This window comes from Dermacentor andersoni, unplaced genomic scaffold (assembly GCF_023375885.2).
Source record: "Dermacentor andersoni unplaced genomic scaffold, qqDerAnde1_hic_scaffold ctg00000593.1, whole genome shotgun sequence".
NCBI classification, from domain to species: Eukaryota; Metazoa; Arthropoda; class Arachnida; order Ixodida; family Ixodidae; genus Dermacentor; species Dermacentor andersoni.
The window spans coordinates 27,501-40,000 of record NW_027315275.1 but is presented as its reverse complement, the minus strand read 5'-3'; the positions used below and the strand labels follow the sequence as shown (position 1 = coordinate 40,000).

At 56.1% G+C, this 12,500-nt stretch overlaps 4 non-coding genes across 4 annotated transcripts in view; 3 read left to right on the top strand and 1 right to left on the bottom strand.

The window, feature by feature from the left end:
* Positions 1–2,528: 2,528 nt before the first annotated feature.
* Positions 2,529–2,720, bottom strand: LOC140214723 (U2 spliceosomal RNA). Its single transcript, XR_011891655.1, has one exon. It is a non-coding gene; the product is annotated as a U2 spliceosomal RNA (small nuclear RNA).
* Positions 2,721–7,535: 4,815 nt separating this feature from the next.
* On the top strand, positions 7,536–9,350 carry LOC140214718 (small subunit ribosomal RNA). Its single transcript, XR_011891650.1, has one exon. It is a non-coding gene; the product is annotated as a small subunit ribosomal RNA (ribosomal RNA).
* Positions 9,351–10,924: 1,574 nt separating this feature from the next.
* LOC140214721 (5.8S ribosomal RNA) lies at positions 10,925–11,077 on the top strand. The gene has a single exon (XR_011891653.1). It is a non-coding gene; the product is annotated as a 5.8S ribosomal RNA (ribosomal RNA).
* A 1,153-nt stretch (positions 11,078–12,230) lies between these two features.
* The window catches only part of LOC140214720 (large subunit ribosomal RNA), a 3,960-nt gene continuing 3,690 nt past the window's right edge, over positions 12,231–12,500 (top strand). The window contains exon 1 of the ribosomal RNA XR_011891652.1: positions 12,231–12,500. This exon is cut by the window's right edge and continues 3,690 nt beyond it. This is a non-coding gene — a ribosomal RNA (large subunit ribosomal RNA).

The window sequence follows — 12,500 nt, the reverse complement described above, 5'->3', positions numbered from 1 at the left end:
CGGTTTACATTCGGCAAATCAAAATGAACGGCTAAAATTAATCTATCGTCTGGTTTCATGCGCGAGATCACGTAAAAGGCAGCCATTCTTCTTAACATGGTTTCTCTCTTTTGCTCTCTCATTCGCGCACGGAAATTTCTTCGTACGGGAATTTTATGAAGCGAAGGCGGCTGCAGACCATTTTCTTTGTTTAGTTCATGTTCGTAGGCGCAAATTACAAACCTAACACTTGGAGCAACATTTCCACTACTCTAGAGGGGCATGAACTGTAGACAGTGCACGCTTTCTCATTTATCCAATCGCTCGCAAACACATTGCATTGCTAGTCTACAGTGGCAATACAAAGTGACGTTTCACCATGCACGTCGAAGTTCATTACCAGTACCGCGCCAGCATCGACCGGCCGGCGAAGCGACGAGCTCAGCAGCGCATGCGCAAGGCCCGACACCACCCCAACCGAGCTTCCCTGCTTATCGGAGAGAACAAGTGCGCGTGAACACGGGCGCGTCTGAGTATCTGGATTTAAAAAAAAAAAAAGAAAACAAAGAAAGCGTTTCCGAGATATTGACAAAGACAAGTGGTCGCGGTCGCTCTGAATCTTATCGTATTATAGAAAACGTGGGAAGGCGGCGCTTCCTCGAGGGTCAGAAAGTACAATCGTCGAACTAGGTGGCAAGTGGAGTACATCCTTTTTCTTGGAACGGTTTGCAATTGACTGCTTGAATGTGCCGACCACGCGTCGCGGGTCGCGTATAGAGCCAACCGTTGGCAAGCACGCGTCTAGCGTAGCAGCAGAACCGATCGCGGTTGCGATAACCCATCGTTGGCAGCGAAAAAGAAAAACACCCACACGCAGTTTGTAGCAATAACCGTACAAATCAATGTGGTTTTAAATATAGCTTCACTGGTCACCCAAGAAGGGCACCGAAACTTTCTCATGACGCACACCGCTGTAGTCCACAAAGAACAAAGCGCACAAAATAGATATGATACAGCCGCACCGCATTATTTCGTGTTTTCAGCATTTCATTACTTTCGTGTGCATGCGCGCTAGGGCCACGCAGGCCAGGAGTAAAAGGCACGAAAAGAAAAAAAAAAAAAAAAATGATACGCAATCCTAAGCTTTGACTTGACTGCTGTGGCACTCGCATTTGTGTTCTTTACCTTAGGCGAACGCAATGCGCAAACTGAACTGGAATTTCCAATAATGGAAATTCCTGTTTGGCTCATATTTGCGTTTTTCGCCCGAGCAAGCGCTTCACTGCACTACGCTTTGCCCCTTCAACGTGGCTACACTGCCCGGCAGGCGTGTTCTGCGTAGGGCCGAACCTGCAGGCAAAAAGCATGGGCGCCGCCATCTTGTTGAGAGCGGCGCCAGGGACACAATCGCGCCTAGCTCATTGAGTTTTCCCCCAAAACTGAAAAAAATTTGACTTCATTAAACGAGAAAGATGCCACGAGTGCCCCAACAAAAAGCTTTGAGGATTACCGAAGGGTAACTGAGGGCGACGCAACGGGCTCTGGAAAGAAGGATGATGGGTGTGGCGTCACGGGGGGATCGGAATAGAGCAGATTGGGGTGTGCGAGAAGAAACGCTCGTTAATGACACCAAAGTTTAAACCAGGAAAAACAAATGGGCATGCGCAGGGCATGCAATCTGGGGGGAAGATAACCGGTGGCCATTAAGGGTTACAGACTGAATTCCAAGAGGAGGGAAGCGTAGCAGGGGGTGGCAGAAAGTTAGGAGGGCAGATTAGATTAGGGACTACATGGCGACAATCGGCACCTGACCGGGGTACTTGGAGGATCATGGCAGATGCCTTTGCCCTGCAGTGGGCGTAGCCAGGATGATGATGATGATGATGTTCATGATGAAAAGGTAGCAACAGGTCTTCGTAACATACAGGTTAGAAAGATGAGGCACCTTTTAACCCTTGAATATATTTCGCCACATTTGGGCATACGACAAGTTTGTTTTCGAGGCGCTCGGTCCCACTGCTGCGAAAATGTGTACACAAAGGCTGCACAGTAGTTGCCAGAAATCGGGCACTCTATTTTTCTTTCATAGGGAATCTTTCTTCCACTTGGGCAGCGGATTTCGGCGGCAGGGCGAGCTTGCGTGGCCGCGGTGGTTTACGGATCCAAGCGATAGTGAACTCCAAAATCCAGTGTTGGCTTTGAGTGGGATTCATATTGATTGCGAACCCCACGGCTAATCCTACCCCCCATCCCCCCAAGTGGCTCTTTACAGGAGACAATCATTCAGAGACATCGGACAAATAGGAATTCTGGTTCTTTCTTTTGCTTTCATTAATTTTTCTCGAAGCCCATAACTAGAAATTTGCTGGAGCGGCTGTCCCATTTGCGACGCAACAAGTGCGACGCTACACACAGATGGAGTGGCAGTTTAATTACTCTCGTGGTCCGCGAACCGGCATCGTTGCGTGTAGTATAGGAATGGTGCGTGTCAAGTCACTGCTCGCGTTGAGCTTGTGCTCTTCATTTTGATTGAATGAAGTCTCACCTAAGTGAGCGGGGCCGATCCCGGAGGTAGTGCAATACCGGGCCGACCTGCGGCGGAGGTGAAGCAGGCTTCAAGCACTCCGCCAACTTCCAAAAATAGGTTTAATATCGTGGGTCCATATAGAACCCGTATCAGATATTAAGCTGATAAGAACAGATACTACACTTTGATCTTAGCCAAAAGGCCGAGAAGCGATGTCCTTCACTTCACTTCATTGTACTACTGCCTTGTGGGCGCCCTGCCGACATGGGTAACCTCAGCAACAGCGTGGGCAATATTATAAAATTCAGCCTGTGTACAGACTCAACGCTCCCTATCTCACGGATGAACTCGCAACGCCTCAGTCTTTCGCTGTTAACGAAACGCTGTCGCGTAGAAACGAGACCCGAGTGCAAGCTTGCTTGTAACGCGAAACCAACCAAGGCAACCTCGTAGAAAACGGAACAGGCGAGCGGAAAAAAACGCGCCAGGGGAATGCTTACTTCCGTCTGAATGCGACCGCTCAAGGTGACCTTCCTTGAGGGCTTCGTTTCAAGCCCGTGTGCAATTGTAATATACTACGCGCATTTCCTTCATTTCTTTTTATTTACCGCAAGGCCCACTGAAAATTTTGATACGGCACAGGCCGGGACGGATCGCAACGTGTCGAATCGACCGGTAGAATTAGGTAGCATGCCCCATGTACGAAGACGAGCAACATAGAAGTGAATGACAAAATAAATATAGAAAACGCTGCACACTCCTTCCCACCGGAAACATAGAGGGGAGAAAGATCGCCATCTGAAACACAGGCATTGTAAAAAAAAAAAAAAAAGTGCTACCTCATCATCTTTACCATTACCGTGTGTGTGTATGTATATATGCATGTGTGTGTGTGTGTGTGTGTGTGTGTGTTTGTGTATTTATATATATATATATATATATATACGCACACATGCTAGCATAGCTTAAACGCAGCTGGAAAGCTCAGCCTTGCACAAGAACCACCCCCTGTCGCAAACCCCTTTGAAACATTCAAATGGGAAACACGAGTACAGCGAGGTCGTTCGAACCTGGCGCCAAAACGCATTAGCGCCATCTGTGTACGGAACTAGGAAAACCTGCGGACTTTGCAATACAGAAAGAAAGGTAGATGGCGCGAGCTAACGCTCCATTGCATACTAAGAACGAGAGTTAGTGAATAATGGCAGAAACGTCTTGGGAAGAGAAAAAAAAAAAAAAAAAACGCGCAACAGTTGTTGGCTTGTGCAAGCACTCTATGTTACAGCGATTAAAGAGCATAGCATCTTCTACAACAGCAGCTACAAAAAGAAGAAGAACGTGAGAGAGGGAGAGACACAGGCGTGTTTCTTTGGAATGCAGAGCATGCAGCACATACTATAAAGTGCCAAAGAGACGGGGAAAGCAGATGGCGCGAAGGTGTATGTCCTCAAAGCTTGAAAGCAATTTCTAAATTACAACATGTACCGAAGTCCACCTACTCTCATCAGGTTGCTCCCGCCTCCAGTTGCGTTTAAAGTGAAATTACAGTCGCCTCAAAGGCAGACAGAGAGAGAGTGAAAATAGGTACACTTGCTTCGCGCAGCTGCAGCCGTTCAAATTTTACAGCAAGAGCACTCCCGAAAGCACAAAGTCCGCTGCCGCCTGGGCGCAATGCGCTCGCTTCAGTAAATTGCCGTGCTGGCCTCGGCAACCAAGAGGTGTAGTGCGGCAGACTGCTGCATTGTAGCACACCGGAAACCGTGCAGACGTAAGCGATCGCCTCGACATCGCTGCGAGCGCTCGAAGAGACAAAGTCCGAAACCACGTGTGCCGGGGCGGTGCGAGCGCGACGCCTTTGACGCAACTTTTGCGTACAAGCCGCCGCACCGCCACGACGGAATCGCTGGCATCCCGCACGCAGCTGCATTGTGTCACGCCGGCAATCGTTGAAACACCACGCAGTCGTCGGCGTCGGCCCCGACATGGTTGCGAGCGCTGGAAGAGACAAAGTCCGAAACCGCGTGTGCCGGGGCGGCGCGAGCGCGACGCCTTTGACGCAACTTTTGCGTACAAGCCGCCGCACGGCCACGACGGAGCCGGTGTCACCCTGCAGAGGGCTGCACTATAGCACGCCGGGAACCGGCAAAGAACCGCGCAGACGTCGTCGTTGGCCGCGGCGTTGCCGCGAGCACGCGAAGAGACAAAGTCCGAAACGACGTCAGCCGGGGCGTCGAGCACGCCGCCCGCACTGTTCGCACGCGTGCTCGGAAATGGCGAAGGGGCCGCGCTAGCGTGCCTTGAATCGGTGAGCGGCGGTACCGCGGCGATCGCCAGAGCTCGAATCCGCCCTGCAAAAGCCAAATATTGGCGCTCGGCTCGGCGCAGTACGCCGCCGCGTCGCACGAGTACGGCCCCATGGAGGTCTGGGCACTTATCGCTGCTACTGTAAGGGGCCGTACGGCCCCGGCCGACATTGTACCGTAGTGCGATTTTCGGCTTGCGCGTGCTCGTGGCGTAGTCCGCGCACCGTTCCGACGTCGACAATCGTGCCCACGACTACGCGAGCGCTGGAAGAGACAAAGTCCGAAACCGCGTGTGCCGGGGCGGCGCGAGCGCGACGCCTTTGACGCAACTTTTGCGTACAAGCCGCCGCACGGACACGACGGAATCGCTGGCATCCCGCACGCAGCTGCATTGTGTCACGCCGGCAATCGTTGAAACACCACGCAGTCGTCGGCGTCGGCCCCGACATGGTTGCGAGCGCTGGAAGAGACAAAGTCCGAAACCGCGTGTGCCGGGGCGGCGCGAGCGCGACGCCTTTGACGCAACTTTTGCGTACAAGCCGCCGCACGGCCACGACGGAGCCGGTGTCACCCTGCAGAGGGCTGCACTATAGCACGCCGGGAACCGGCAAAGAACCGCGCAGACGTCGTCGTTGGCCGCGGCGTTGCCGCGAGCACGCGAAGAGACAAAGTCCGAAACGACGTCAGCCGGGGCGTCGAGCACGCCGCCCGCACTGTTCGCACGCGTGCTCGGAAATGGCGAAGGGGCCGCGCTAGCGTGCCTTGAATCGGTGAGCGGCGGTACCGCGGCGATCGCCAGAGCTCGAATCCGCCCTGCAAAAGCCAAATATTGGCGCTCGGCTCGGCGCAGTACGCGGCCGCGTCGCACGAGTACGGCCCCATGGAGGTCTGGGCACTTATCGCTGCTACTGTAAGGGGCCGTACGGCCCCGGCCGACATTGTACCGTAGTGCGATTTTCGGCTTGCGCGTGCTCGTGGCGTAGTCCGCGCACCGTTCCGACGTCGACAATCGTGCCCACGACTACGCGAGCGCTGGAAGAGACAAAGTCCGAAACCGCGTGTGCCGGGGCGGCGCGAGCGCGACGCCTTTGACGCAACTTTTGCGTACAAGCCGCCGCACGGCCACGACGGAGCCGGTGTCACCCTGCAGAGGGCTGCACTATAGCACGCCGGGAACCGGCAAAGAACCGCGCAGACGTCGTCGTTGGCCGCGGCGTTGCCGCGAGCACGCGAAGAGACAAAGTCCGAAACGACGTCAGCCGGGGCGTCGAGCACGCCGCCCGCACTGTTCGCACGCGTGCTCGGAAATGGCGAAGGGGCCGCGCTAGCGTGCCTTGAATCGGTGAGCGGCGGTACCGCGGCAATCGCCAGAGCTCGAATCCGCCCTGCAAAAGCCAAATATTGGCGCTCGGCTCGGCGCAGTACGCCGCCGCGTCGCACGAGTACGGCCCCATGGAGGTCTGGGCACTTATCGCTGCTACTGTAAGGGGCCGTAGGGCCCCGGCCGACATTGTACCGTAGTGCGATTTTCGTCTTGCGCGTGCTCGTGGCGGTGTCCGCGCACCGTTCCGAAGTCGACAATCGTGCCCACGACTACGCGAGCGCTGGAAGAGACAAAGTCCGAAACCGCGTGTGCCGGGGCGGCGCTGAGCGCGACGCCTTTGACGCAACTTTTGCGTACAAGCCGCCGCACGGCCACGACGGAGCCGGTGTCACCCTGCAGAGGGCTGCACTATAGCACGCCGGGAACCGGCAAAGAACCGCGCAGACGTCGTCGTTGGCCGCGGCGTTGCCGCGAGCACGCGAAGAGACAAAGTCCGAAACGACGTCAGCCGGGGCGTCGAGCACGCCGCCCGCACTGTTCGCACTCGTGCTCGGAAATGGCGAAGGGGCCGTGCTAGCGTGCCTCGAATCGATCGGCCGGGGGCCCCGTAGGGCGACAGAAAGGCAATTGTGCAGGAAACCGTACTGGCCATTAGCGAGAAATTGCCGTTCGCGCATTCGGTAGACGCGCTGCGCTTTCACGACTTCGGCATTGTGCTGCCGACGTAAGCTTTCAATCTTGCTCGCGGCGTTACGAGGCGGCACGATTTTCGCCAAACGCTCGTCGAAAGTGGCACGAGTACGGCCCCATGGAGGTCTGGGTACTTATCGCTGCTATTATATGGGGGTCCCAGAGAGCAGTCGCCCCCAAAGCGACCTGGGTGTTTGATATGCGGCGGGCTTCGTGCCCGTCAAGCGTGTCCCCGGTATCGCTCCCGTGGATCCCACAGCTGACGTCTGCAGCCTCATCCGCTTGATGCGTTAGGGGCTGGTTGTCGGACGACGCTTTTTCCACGATATCGAAGTGTGTTCCGCATCGTCCTCGGACGAATCAAATACGAAAGCGCCGAAGGCGCGGGCGTGACCCGTCGCCTAGCGGCTTTGCCGTCTCGGCTACGTTGCAAGTGTCGGTCGGTCCACCAGTGCTGCGGGCTCGAGAGAAACCGCAAGCCGCGATCGAGTCGACACAACCGGTCTATCGAGAATGTTGCGTGCTTCTTGCCGCGTGGCGATACCCGGCCCTGCGGGGAGGGCGCCGTAGCGAGCTCGAACGCCGTCGTCTCGGACTGTGCAAAGTGCTACCCTTTGCGAGAACGAAGCGTGTTGGGGCGCCTGAAGGTGGCCTCGGCATCGCAAAAACGGCGTCCGGCCTGCTTGAAAGGCTGGACGCGCAGTTGAACGATTACCTGGTTGATCCTGCCAGTAATCATATGCTTGTCTCAAAGATTAAGCCATGCATGTCTAAGTACATGCCGAAATAAGGCGAAACCGCGAATGGCTCATTAAATCAGTTATGGTTCCTTAGATCGTTTCTTCCTACTTGGATAACTGTGGCAATTCTAGAGCTAATACATGCAGTGAGCCTGAAGCCCTTTGGGCGACGGGTGCTTTTATTAGACCAAGATCGATCGGGTTTCGGCCCGTATTGTGTGGTGACTCTGGATAACTTTGTGCTGATCGCATGGCCACGAGCCGGCGACGTTTCTTTCAAGTGTCTGCCTTATCAACTTTCGATGGTAGGTTACTTGCTTACCATGGTTGTTACGGGTAACGGAGAATCAGGGTTCGATTCCGGAGAGGGAGCCTGAGAAACGGCTACCACATCCAAGGAAGGCAGCAGGCGCGCAAATTACCCACTCCCGGCACGGGGAGGTAGTGACGAAAAATAACAATACGGGACTCTTTTGAGGCCCCGTAATTGAAATGAGTACACTCTAAATCCTTTAACGAGGATCAATTGGAGGGCAAGTCTGGTGCCAGCAGCCGCGGTAATTCCAGCTCCAATAGCGTATACTAAAGCTGCTGCGGTTAAAAAGCTCGTAGTTGGATCTCAGTTCCAGACGAGTAGTGCATCTACCCGATGCGACGGCTCGGACTGAACATCATGCCGGTCCTTTCTTGGTGCACTTCATTGTGTGCCTCGAGAAGGCCGGTGCTTTTACTTTGAAAAAATTAGAGTGCTCAACGCAGGCGAGTCGCCTGAATAAACTTGCATGGAATAATAGAACAAGACCTCGTTTCTGTTCTGTTGGTTTTTGGAATACGAGGTAATGATTAAGAGGGACAGACGGGGGCATTCGTATTGCGGCGCTAGAGGTGAAATTCTTGGACCGTCGCAAGACGAACTACTGCGAAAGCATTTGCCAAGAATGTTTTCTTTGATCAAGAACGAAAGTCAGAGGTTCGAAGGCGATCAGATACCGCCCTAGTTCTGACCATAAACGATGCCAACCAGCGATCCGCCTGAGTTACTCAAATGACTCGGCGGGCAGCTTCCGGGAAACCAAAGTGTTTGGGTTCCGGGGGAAGTATGGTTGCAAAGCTGAAACTTAAAGGAATTGACGGAAGGGCACCACCAGGAGTGGAGCCTGCGGCTTAATTTGACTCAACACGGGAAAACTTACCCGGCCCGGACACTGGGAGGATTGACAGATTGAGAGCTCTTTCTTGATTCGGTGGATGGTGGTGCATGGCCGTTCTTAGTTGGTGGAGCGATTTGTCTGGTTAATTCCGATAACGAACGAGACTCTAGCCTATTAAATAGGTGCGGGGTTCCCAGCACCTTACAACCTTCTTAGAGGGACAAGCGGCTCCTAGCCGCACGAAACAGAGCAATAACAGGTCTGTGATGCCCTTAGATGTCCGGGGCCGCACGCGCGCTACACTGAAGGAAGCAGCGTGTCTTTATCCCTGTCTGAAAGGACTGGGTAACCCGTGGAACTTCTTTCGTGATTGGGATAGGGGCTTGCAATTGTTCCCCTTGAACGAGGAATTCCCAGTAAGCGCGAGTCATAAGCTCGCGTTGATTACGTCCCTGCCCTTTGTACACACCGCCCGTCGCTACTACCGATTGAATGATTTAGTGAGGTCTTCGGACCGATGTCCGGCGCGGCCTTTCGGTTGCGCCGGTCTGTTGGAAAGATGACCAAACTTGATCATTTAGAGGAAGTAAAAGTCGTAACAAGGTTTCCGTAGGTGAACCTGCGGAAGGATCATTACCGGATTGTGAAGGGTGGCGAGCGCCATTGTTTCTACCCCGTGTGGGTGAAGCAGCTCGCTGCGCCCGACGCTTTCCGCCGCTGGCCCCGCTTGGACGCGGGGACGGCTATACCCGAACATGCCGGGGACTGCCTGAATTTTGAGGGGCGCCCCGTGCCAAATTTGTTGCGCCCAGTGGACGCCGGCTGCAACCTTGGACGGTTGGCTTGGCCGCGCCCGCGGGTAGAAACGGCGTAACGCACACTGGGTGGGCTTTCTGTCCGCTTTGGCGCTCTTGCGCGGAATGGGAGTAAGACGACCCGACCTGCTGCTTTGCCCAGTACGAGGGGAACGGCGAAGCGTGCGGTCGGTCAAGGAACTGACGGTCGAGAGCTAATGCCGCTGCCGCTTAGTACACACACGGAACCGTGGTGCGAGCGCTCTCCCGTCCTCCGCGGCAAACGCTGCCGAGTCTGAAAAGGCTGGCGGCTGCCGGTCGCTTCCTGCGGCGAGTATGGAGTAACGACCCGACTTTGTTGCCACCCAAGTACTAAAGGAACGGTGTGGCGCTCGGTCGGTCATGGAACTGTCGGTATGAGGGTGCGGCTGCCAAGTACGGAAGGAACCGTGGCCTAAAGTGCTCTCCCGTCCTCCGCGGCAAATGCCACCGAGTCCGAAAGGGCCGGAGGCTGCCGGTCGGCTCCTGCTCGTGACGCGCGAGGTGTCGAGATCGCGGTTTAATGCGACGACGTCTGCAGGCTATTCGCCCGCCGCCGAGGGAAAGGCGGCGTTGCTGCGAAGTACCGAAGGAAACGCGGCTTTGCTACGTCGGAAGCGTTCTGCGGTTAGCGGACTTGTGCGCTTTGGGAAGGCGCCGCACGTCGAAAGAGGAAGTACGGACAGACGAGGGACTGTAGTCCCGGTTTCGAACGCACTTGCGGCCAGGCCCTTGCTGGCTTCGTCTTCCGCCTCAAGTAGACTTGTTGTGGCGCCGGCGCAGGGAGCCGTCCCTGGCACTGGCCGAGTGGTTTTGGAGAGCTGCGCGAGTACGCGCGCCGGGCTCTTGTCTTTCGTCTCAAGTAGGCTGTTGGATCAACAGCGGTTATGCTGCGGCGATCTGCCGATGCGAAAGTGTGTGTGTGTTTGAGGCCCTTCTATGAACCTACTGCTGACTGAAGCGAAGCACGTCGATGGGGGTGAAGCCCTGCCCGTGGCCGTGTAGCCGTTAAAGACTCCACAGCGGCTTAGCCCTAATCATGGCTCTGTCGCTCTTTGCAATTTTTAGTGGAGCGATGTGAACGTGCACACGAGACACACGGGTCCGGTGGATGGTTGGCAGGTAAAACCGGCTTCGAGTGCGCGCAAACGGCATAAGGTGCCTCGAGGGCAAGCGAGGAAGGCGTGGGCGCAAAACACACGCGCGAGTAGCAGGAGTGGAGTGCCATTAGGCTTTCAGCTGCTGAGACGCGGCCGCCGAAAGAGCGAGACTGGAGGAGCGCACGCCGAAAGGCGCTCTTCGAAACCACACACAGGGAGACGCCACGTGCCTAAAACCCTGGTTGTACTGTACTGAATTGAACAAACTATTTTTCACGACTCTAAGCGGTGGATCACTCGGTTCTCGGGTCGATGAAGAACGCAGCCAGCTGCGAGACTTGGTGTGAATTGCAGGACACACTGAGCACTGATTCTTTGAACGCACATTGCGGCCTTGGGTCTTCCCTTGGCTTCGTCTGTCTGAGGGTCGGATCACATATCAAGAGAGACTTCGGCGCACAGGGAACGTGCGTCCGTCGACTCGTTTTGACCGCGTCGGCATCATGGACAGTACGTTGAGCGCTAAAGCCACGCGGCCAGCGGCCTCACGAGAGGGAGACGGTGGCAAACCGTTGTGCCAATTCTTCGAAAAGACGGAAACGAGGCAATACTACTGCAGCGTGACGAGTGCGCGCCTCTAGTAAGACCGCCGCAGGATGGAGTCGGATACCTGCAGGGAAAGAGCGGTCCAAGCACGAGGCGCGAACGTCTGTTGCCATGTAGCGCGCACGTTTGCGAGAGAGTCGGAAGCGCACGCTTGCGTGCACGGAAAACGTGGGAATGAAACGCCGGCCGATTCCCGCGCCGTGCGCAAAGCCAGCGCGATCGCAATTTGCGCTGTTTGCCTTCGAATTACGTCGAGCTCCAGAGCTGGTCGCTCGTTCACGTCACCGCAGCTGTGTGGGCGCCCTTCCGGGCTTCGTCGCAGGAATGGGAATCGGCAGATTCTTGCGAGGAGCGGGGAGGAGAAGGGTGGCCCCCGAAAGCGGGTTCGACGCGACAGCGCCGTCTGCGAGCGAGAAGAGTCACGGCACGGCGGAGAATTGCCGCGAAACGGAAAATGTCTCCTTCGAGAGCGTGGGTGCCCCGTTGGCGGAGCTGAAGCGTTCCGTCGTTAGTCCGCCGTCGGTCCAAGTGCTTCGCAGTCTCTGTCCCCTAAAGACTGGGCCACTCCAGTTGGGGCAGGGGGCGACGCTACACGAGACGATGCCTCCCGCCAGGTTTTAGTCGCCCCTTCGCGGTGCCCCGCTGAAGCGGCGCGCTGCTAAGGCGATCTTTGCCTCGGTGGTGTTTGGGCTTCAGACACGGTCGCTTACCACGCAACTGCTCGTGCGCCGCACGCGCGCAGGCGGTTCACCGCCTGCCAGCCTCGTCTATAAGTAGCTCCGTGTTGGGCGAAGGACGTGGTAGGGCGTCGCACTCGGTTGGCGCTGGGTTTTCGAACGTGTCGAGTCCTTTTCGGCATACCGCTCGTATGACGCACGCGCGCAGGCGTTGTGCCGCCTGCCAGCCTCGTCCGTAAGGACGTGGCAGGGCGTCGTACTCGGTCGTGCTGGAATGGGCGAAAGCGATGTATCCGTTGTCGACCTCAGATCAGGCGAGACAACCCGCTGAATTTAAGCATATCACTAAGCGGAGGAAAAGAAACCAACAGGGATTCCCCGAGTAGCTGCGAGCGAAACGGGACCGAGCCCAGCACCGAATCCCCCGTCCTTGCAGGCGGTCGGGAAATGTGGTGTATGGGAGGCGACGTTCTCGGGTGTTTGCGACGGTGCAAGTCCCCCTGACAGGGGCTTGTCCCAGAGTGGGTGCCAGGCCCGTCTCCGCCGTTGCGCGCCCGGGATGAAGCCTCC